The sequence below is a fragment of the Stegodyphus dumicola genome, chromosome X2, assembly GCF_044657685.1.
Source record: "Stegodyphus dumicola isolate Sdum_Otavi_A_Nest chromosome X2, ASM4465768v1".
NCBI lineage: Eukaryota > Metazoa > Arthropoda > Arachnida > Araneae > Eresidae > Stegodyphus > Stegodyphus dumicola.
Window position 1 is genome coordinate 110,314,955 of NC_140781.1, and position 10,242 is coordinate 110,325,196.

Genomic DNA, 10,242 nt, shown 5'->3' on the forward strand with positions numbered 1-10,242 from the left:
CTCCAGCAACCAGTTCTACTATTTTAATAAAATCTGCTTCCCGTTTTATACGGGAAACATTAGACAGACAGGCAGACAAAGTAGACAGATGTCTTGTTTTGCATCCGCTAAGTCTTTCTGCACCGACGGGGGAAAAATCAAGCTTAGATGCAAAGGAAAGGTAGGAGCCTTACTTTCCTTTGCATCTAAGCATCCTATATTTAGAGGAGCCTTAGCCTTACTCGGGCCGTATCCTCCTTGCGTGCGACGAGATCTCAATACGAAAGTGACGTCACATATGACGGGTTTTTTGTGCGGAGCGACAATTTACAATCCTCCAGCACCGATCGAAACCATTTCGTGCGGCGTAGCGATCGTCTGGTTTTCGGCTGCTTATATGCAACCGTTTAAAACGTCGGATGAATGTTTAGCGATGTATCTTTTAAATTGAATACATCATCGTAATTCATTTCAAAGAAGAATGTTCCGAAGCATACTGGATACGTTTGCCTTATCTGTTAAGCAGTTTATAAAGTTATTTAGGGAAGATAAACAGTTGTATTCTGTTCTGAACTAACAGCTTTCGTTCGAAGACTCTTACATTTTACTGGATTGCCGCCTGAGCTAAGAGTAAGTTACTTATTTGAATTGTTGAAATTTCAGTCTAAAATTGTAAATAACTTAATCAATTATTCTATAGTATATTCTACATGTGTCGTGATTTCTGGTTTTCTGATCAGTTTCAGTTGTAGAAACATTTTTTTATGAATTCGTCTATACTTAACGAATAATTTTCTGCTGAATATTTTTATGTAACACCTGAAACATTTGAAAAATTCAATCGGAATTAAGTTCCGAATTATATAATAATAAACAGAGAAGAATATATTAGTTAAATTTCTCTCTGGTTTTCATAATAAATTACATCTTTGGTGCATAACATTCTCATTTGTGTTTTGTTGTCAAAAATCAGGATCTGAAAAAAGTAACTAGTTGGATTCATTTGCAGTATTATTTAAAAACGAATTACAGTGTTTGTTGGGATTTTAGATTTTGATATTATTCTTGAAGTCATCTGTTAATATTTTATCTAATTATAGTGCTTAAAAATTCATGTGAAAAGGGATTGTAATTTTTTACCTATTGATGTAAAATACCCTGTTTCTTCTTATGAAGGATATGATGTTATGCAATTGTTTGAAAAAAGAGTATTCTTTTCTCCATTTTACTTTACCAGTATATTATTATGCTATTTTAGAAGCATCATATGAAAATATTGCAAGTTTCTCATGCGATAGATAAATATAGTTTATAAAAAAAATTAGTAGGTGTCAGTAGGTCATTTTAATCTCTTTCGGATCTTGATGTTGGACACCACAAATGAGAAGGTTATGTTAATTTTATGAGATTGTACTCATAATTGTTACATATATGTAAAACTATAAAACTGTGTATTGAGAATTTTCTGAAGTAGGATTAGTTTTGAATAATAACTCAGCTTTCATAATGTTATAAACATGTATCTTTCCATAAATTTGAAATAAGATTTGTATAATGCTTATGTAATTTATTTTCTTAGTAAACCCAAGGATTTTAAGTAACACTCCTCAATAATCTTATATTGTAGAATATTATTTCATATTAAGTAGATTATTATCATTTAGCTAATAAGTTTCAAAGCATTTAAAATTTATCAAACATATGTATTTCTATAATCCTGATAATCATTATATTTCCTGTTATTGATAGCATATAGTTCCTTTATTCTTGTTTAAGCCTTTAGATAAGATATGTACAACAGTAATATTTTGCAGGTTTCTGATTATAATATGAAGATCTTGGCAATAAATGCAAAATGTTCTTGTGTTCATGACACGTTCATATGGAGACAGTGCAGTTCATAACTTCTTGGCACTGCAGGGAGGGACAAACTATTGGCTTATAGCTATGTGCCCAAAATTTTATAATAAAATTATTTAAGGAAGGAAATAAGCACATTTTGTCAAACATATTTATACTCTGAGAAATTAGATGAAGCGCAAATAAGTATTTTTCAGGGACAGAGGAAGAAACTGAATGTCAGTTATCAATACTTCCTCAATTCTTGTAATCCTGAAATAAGATTTTTCGGTACTCTTCTGTAATCGGAACTGGATTCAGAAATGAGTGTATATGTATATTATATGTACATACGTATGTATGTGTACGCATATAGACACATACATACATACATACATACATTCCTTAATCCAGTCCCGATAACAGAGTACCAATTTTTCAGTCTGTAGCATGTTTTGATTAATTTTGTCTGCATTTAGAATGTATTTGATATTATTGTTATAATATTATTCTTTCAAATTATAGATGTATTATTTATATATGGTTATAGAAATAATAAATAAATATAATTTTTTATGTGCTAGTATTTTTACACAGTATATTATACTAAGTATGATTTCATTTTTAGTTCTTTAGTAGTATTTACCCATAACCTTTTTTTTTTTTTTTCAGTAAGTAGTAATTAAAATATTGGTGGAATGTGAAAGAAATAGATTACTAAATTTTATTAAACATGAAATGTACCTAATTTATATGCATTTAGATACACATGCAAGTTAAAAAATTGTGTGTTCTCAATAAATGCAGATAAAAGACAATTCTTTTATAGACTTCTATCTTCCATTTATCAAATTGTTGTACTTAAAAATTATGCATTTTTTCTTTCGGATTAATGAGTTTAAAATGATTTTGCAATGTAATGGGTGACGATTTTTTTTCTTTTTGAAATCTGATATTAGATTTCTCCAACTGTACAAGAAATTTTTATTTCCATATATTTATTTTTTAGTATTTCAAGTGATAAAGTTTATTCATTGGAACTTTGGCTTTTGACACCATACATATAAATCCCTCTTCATATATAGAAGAAAATTATAACCAAAAGCATGCAGTAGCAAGGAACTGTGTGAAAAGATACAGTGGTGTACATAAATCAAGGTTTCGTTGCCTACATCATCACAGAGTTTTGATGTACAGCCCAACACTATAAAGGGGCTTCTATAAAAGGGAGCTGACTCATAGTCCATTTTGTAGCCAACAAAGCACACTTGTTGCTATCTGCCATTGGATCAGCATTATTATGTTGACATATTTGTTGATTGATTCCGACCTAATTTTGAGAAACACGGGTGGATGTGCTGCACTAAATTGTTCCAGTCATTCTAAAAATAGCATAAGGATATTTCGTTTTCCAAGAAATAAAGAAAGACGAAGAAAATGGATAATTAATTCTTGTCCGAGCTCAATCGATTCCCAGCCCAGGAGCGTGTATTTGAGAGGTGAGTTCAGCTTGGTATTTTTCCATAGAATGTTAGAAAAATTACTCTTCGTAATTCTTCAAAATATATGTTTTCATTTAATTGCCACTTATTGATGATCATCTGATTTTTATAAATACAAAATCAATTTTGGAATGTGTGTGTTTGTGCAGTAAAATATTGTTAATACTGTTTGTGATGTTATTGTTCCTTTTATTATCACGAATAGTTTATACTGTTTGTAAAATTGTTATTTTTGTAAACAGCACATAGGAAAGTGATGTTCTTTTTTTTATTAAAGTAACATTCTATGTTTTGATTATGATGTATTGTCGCCAAATCTGTTAGTTGGTGCCAATGTTAAAAACTGGATAGTATGATCTAAATCAGGGATGTCAAACTCATAGGTACACTTGGGCCAAACAAACAAGGTTTAACTTTAGGCGGGCCCCCCCCCCAAAAAAAATCAATATTCATAGAAACGTAGATTTATTTCGAATAATACAATAATAAACATATATATATATATATATATATATATAAAAGAACAAGAAAAATTTAATGTTTACGTCCTGATACTTGACATCTCTTCTCTGCTATTATCTTTCCTATTTCGGGAGAAATTTTGTTTGCAGTGATAACTTTCAACGCTGACCCAAGGTGAGCATCATTAATATGGTTTCCAATAGGAGACTTATTACCGTTCATGACTGAAAATAACTGCTCGCACCGATAAGTGCTACCAAACATGGAAATAATTTCATATGAGAATTTTCGAGTATTTTCAAACCTGGCTGGTAAATATTTGTAAAATTCAGGCACGCCCAATTCAATGAATTTTGCTTTCAAATTTGAGTTGCATTGAATCTCGATCACCTCCATTTGCATATGGCTGGGTACTGAGTCAATACTTATTGAGAAAATCGAAGAAAACAAAAAAAAAATTGTCTTCGAGGGAACTAAAATCATTAACCCTCGTTTCAAATTCAGTTGTTAAATTTGCAATTTTTTCTGCGTATTTTTGATACGAACAAGTATCATCTAAACTTGATTTGTTCATGCTGCACGTCGGGAAGTGCGTCAAATCTTCATTGTTAAGTTGTTTTTCCCAAAGAACTAGTTGAAATGTGAGTGCTTTAATTATGTCAAACATGTTCGTAATGATATGATCTTTTCCTTGTAACGATAAATTTAAATCGGTTAAGTGTTTGGTTATATCAACCAAGAAAGATAAATCTTGTATCCATATTGGATCGTAAAATAAACTTACGTCTTGATTTTTCGTTTTTAAAAACTGACATATTTCTTCTTTCAAATCCCAGAATTGTTTGAGAATCTTGGAGCAAGATAACCAACGTACCTCGGTATAGTAGGACAAACCCGAATATTCACTATCTAAGAAAGCAGTGAATTGACGCTGATTTAAACCTCGAGATCTTATAAAATTTATAACTTTTTTTGTATATGACAAACATTCTCCATATTTATTACTTTCGTGCATAGAACTTCTTGATGTATAATACAATGCATATGATGAATGTTTGAACCGTGAATTTCACTAAGTTTTTTTCTTAGTAATGCTACGAAACCCTTGTTTTTCCCGGCTGATGCTATTCGCACCATCGGTGCGATTAGCCGCTTAAGCTATTCGCACCAACATTAACCACGCATGCGCATTGAGTTGTCAAAGGCGGGTTTCTACCTTGGCATAGTTTATCATTTTTTAAGCGTTGGCGACTTTCAAAACTTAGAAAGGAAAATGGGTTCTTTTTCTTATAAAAAGAAGGAACACATTTCCTTTTATTAAAGTATATATAAAAAAGGGCAGATTTTTATGTTCTCAATGTTTATCCTTTTCCTGAACGGTTTGAATAGTTTAAATGACTGATTTGAATGGGGGCAAAATCGTGTTGACATTTTTTGTATTTCTTAGAATACATTTAGCTTTAAAGACGTGTTTTGCTCAATCAAGCCTTTAATTCATTTGAAAAATTTCGTCCGATAAAAGATACTAAAAATTAGACAGCGGATTTCTGTGTAGAAAATTTAGACATGAAATCAGTTAAAAGAGATTATATGAACTATTAAATGAATTATTCTGTATGCCTGCTTATTTTTTTTATAGAAATACTTGGCATTTTCAGGACACAAAAAGTGCTTGAAAGAACTTTGAAATATTAGTACAAACGCATTAATCAATTGAATTGAAATAAATAATGGGATGTAATTTAAAAGACAGAAATAATTTAATGTAAGAGATTTAGATTTAAAAATTTGCACACACAAATGATTTATCAGATTTTATTAGGTTTTTATTTCATAAATAACTTTAATATTGAATATGGCATTTTAACCTATAAACATGAGTGGATACTGAAAAAGTGATGAATATATAAGAATATTATAATTAAGTTTTCTTATTGAATAATAAATTCTGACAGTCCAATGCTGTAAGACTAGGGTCTAAGTTTGCATAAAAATTCCTCTGTTAAATAAGAGAATTTAATTAATTTCTGTAGCCTTTTTGTCAATACACTAAAGTTTTTTTAACCCATTAACGGTTTGGCCCGGATTTTCTCGTTCTTTAATGCAGGTCTCTTAACGGTTTGTTACGTATTATTGTTAGTTTAAATGTACCCTCGAAAACGGACAGTCCCGTGTTTTTGTATGTCTTCCAACCCCCAATGCCTAAGGGGACAAGGGTCCATGCAATCCTGACGACAATGGGTAATGGCTGTCATTAGCGTGGGGAGAAATCTTGATGTTTTGGAATAAAGGCCTTACACTGACTCTAAAGAAACAAATTTATTACCATTTACAAAGTGGATGCATATATAAAGGGATTTAAGAATTTCCGTTTTAGAACAGTTATTGAATAAAAATAGAATTTTTTTACAAAATGAACGTTTACCTATAAGAGCATTAATGGATTAAAACGAGAAAAATAAAAGTAATAAATGCAAACATAAAAATCTGAAAATGCAAATCTTTCAGATTTTACATTACGCCCAAAGGGGCGTTTTTTTTAACGGTTTGTGGGTTACCTCTATTTTTAAATATCATGTTCTTCGCATTTGAACCATAAAACTTCAGTTAAATAGCAATACCGCAAAATAAATTTAAAATGAGCATATCTTTAGAATTTCCGATACACAGTCTCGCCCGTTGGAGATAATTTTTTATATTATTATTTTCATACAGTGTTGCCTTTGCTCGCTTTAAAATCGTTGAGTTTCTTAATAAAAAATTCATTGAAGTTTTACGAAATATGAAACATATAATAAAACAAATTCCAAATCTCGGCTTCGAGATGCCCATATTCGGGTGGAAATGTGCGTTATTCAAAATTGGATGGGTCTAGGTACCGTTGTTTTATCACAATGCGAGAAACATGCATATATTTATGCAGATTATTCCTTATTTAATTTCAAGGCAGATAGCCCTCGTGTGCTTTGCAGTAATTTAATAAACCAAAACCATTATTTAATTTCTTTAAATATAATACAGGACTATAGGTTTCGGCTTCCCTGTTCCAAGTAACTAAATCTCACTACAGGTCGACTCTGCCTTCGGGCACGTCGTGGAGGTTCAACCTCCACTATTACCCTCCAGCAGAGCCGCGCACCACCTGGATACGTCACCAGGCAGCACCGGTCGTCAATTGCTCCTGCCAGTCGCTCGGGCGAGCCCGTCGAAGCGGGACATTACCCGGCGACCCCGGGGGAAAACCCCACGGGTTACTAGCACCACGCCGCGCTAGGACGTGCCAGACTCCGAGGCCGGCCAATAAGTGACCTTTCCCAGAGCCTTCAGAACCACCAAGTTCATAAATTTTATACCCCCGTGGCCGAGACTGCCTAGGTACAGATCCTAGCCAGTAGCTTCGCAGAGTTCTCTACGTCGACCCCCGGGGGGGAATATAATACAGGACTGTATAATACAGGACTGTAATATGTGGTAGCAACATTTTGAAAAGTGAACTGACACAGTTTTCAACGCAAAATGGCAAAATGAAGTTAATAGACCTTCTCGGCTAACTCCCTTTGTTCTAAAAATAATGTATCGTGTAATTTGATGGGAATACGAGATTAAATAATTCTCTTTAAAAAATTCTTCTACACATTTATATCACGAATAATAAAAACGCGAGGCTCTCTTGATAAATTTATAAATCTTATACGTCTGACAATGCGATTCAATTATTTGATTTCGTAATTTAAGAACCTATGATTCTTCTTATAAAACTGTACAGGAATTTAGCAAAGAGGCTATTAAGTAATCTCTTATTACCATTAATCTATGCGATAAATTATTATTATTATTATTGGTTCAGTCTTTTACTTCAATCTTTTACTTCAGTCTTTTGGTTCAGTCTTTTACTTCCAAGTATCCTTTTACCTCAAATAATCGAAAAGATATATAAATTTAAAACAAAATTCGCCCCAAAATAAGAAATTAGGTTACGAATTTCATGCAAATTTTATTTCAAAAGCTATTTTACGCTCTGTACAATGATGCAAACTTAAAAATTTTGAGATTTTTAGTTTATTCTTTAAATGGAAATATGAGCAAAACATTTCTTCGACATTAAATTTTAAAAACTCTAAATCGAATTATTATCATCCGTAAACGGTGTGTGTACAAAATTTGAATTCAATAGCTTATCGAGAAGTAGTTCAAAAATCGACGACGAGCTTTTGATTAAACACCGTGAATGAACTGAATACAATTTTTGGAACAGCTCTATTTTTAAGCACTTTGGAAAGATCGGTAAGTTGCTGATATAGCATTACCGTTATTTTTATAACATTCTTGGCATTATGAAACGTGTAAGTGACATTCATAAGCGATTCCCGACAGTTCTGGTCATTTGTCAAAGTGGCTGCTTTTGAAAATATTGTGAAGCTCATTCGATGTGCTCCACTATCTATGATACTCATTATCGATATTTAATTATTTTTTATTTCTATGCAGAAATACTGGTAAAATTAAGAGGTCAAATATTTAATTATTTGAGTTATATAACTACTTATACTGTCTCAAGAAATTTTGAGTCATTTTGTAAAAATAATCTTTTCTTTAAAATTCCTTTCCCCCCCTACCCCCTATGCTTCATGACTTTATTACTATTCTGATGAATGGAAGGTTTGTAGAGACATTACATTTTTTTAACAGCAAGAGACATAAAAAATGAGCAATGCCCTACCCGGGACACGAACCACGGACTTCTCGAATGCGCGCCGAGCGTACTGAGACCACGAAGGCATGCTAAAAGGGCGGGAGAAAATACCGTATATAATATTTTAGCAGAATTTTTTGGAAACGTATTTATATAGAATGTTGTAGAAATCAACACAGTTTGATGCCAATTTAGAGGAGGAGTTTTTTATGAGCGTATTAAGAATGCTTTTCCCACTCAAAATGTTAACTACTTTAAAATAATAATTCATAATCGCACTGAATCTGATGTTTACAATTATTTACCCTGGGATTTCTTTAAAAAGAAAGAATTACAATTGTGTTTAATGCAGAAAATTTAATGGAATTGGCATCTGCGCAAGAGGACGGAAACTATCGGGGAGGACTTTCTAAGGAAAACTAGATTTCCTTCACATTGAACGTAGAAAACATTCACCGAACAAGCGTGTTCACCAGGATTTGAACTTATCTAGGATTGACAGTACTCAGCGGTTTTAGCGCTTGGCCACTGGGGCCCGCAGACCGATTAAAAATCTTGTTTAGAAACCTTTTTTCTTGATTTAGTGTGACAGGTGCCGTAGTTTGAAGGTTAGGATTACTTGAATACAGCAAAACACACGATGACTATCTGCTTTTAAGGAAACAGATGCCTTCGCAGAGGACTTTTTAACGAGAAAAGTCTCATATTCATGTTATACATAGGAAAAAACATGGAAAAATACCATTCAGCCATCGTATTCGTTCGTCAGGGTGTAAATCTAAAGTCGAACTACCAGTATTTACCGGCCGCTAATATGGCCGTAGTTTAATTGGGGAAAAATAACTGTTGGAGTGTAAGGCATCTAAATTAAGAAATTAAAAAAATTCACTTCTGAGGTAATCTTAAACCCAAATTAAGTTTTTTATTATAATTATGAAAGAGATCAACTCATTTGTTAATTTTCAGATTGTTAAAATTAGTGTGGCTTTAATGAACGATTATTTAGACCTGTTACAGGAAACAAATACATTAAAAGTTTCCTTTAAGATATCAGGAATTATTGAAAAACTTCTGTAATTTATAAACGAGGAAACATATTTACCCAGATTTTACATGTGTGAAAAAATAATGAATTTTGATCTCCCCTAGTAGAGACATTTGTAATTATATTTCTAGTTCCAAATTCAAAGTGAGAAATATAGTTGCCTGAAGCCAGAGAACACTATTGATTCTTCTTGGCTTCTATTTTCAACGACAAAATAGATCAACTGCATGGAATTTTTATGATTTTTCTCAACATGTCAACTAAATGCGTGTAATTGTTTCTTAGAACGCTCGTCAGAAGTAGAATATCTCTATCTTGGTAGATAGATATCGTGTTCTTTAGTAAAGTTAGCAAATCTAAACACAGGGACTAAAGTGTATGTTATTCGACTATGTTAGAGTAAGGCCGACTTACTCAAACATAGTTTGAGGCCTTACTCTAACATCGTCAAATAGTGTATCGAATAGTCAAATAGTGAAATCACCCTACATCGCCCTCTTTTACTTACTTTTATACTTTTGTAAGGATCTTAAGTTTTACTAACGTTTATTTTATTTTAAATCTTTACTATCACTTCTTATTTTCTACTTCCGGCCAGAATTATAAGCGTGAAGGATTTTATGCAAAGTTTGTCTGGCGAACGCCAAGTATTTAAGTGTGGCCTTTTTGCCAAGCGAAAGAGAGGAAGCAGTGAGTTCGAAGCAGGCCGCTTACCTTAGAAG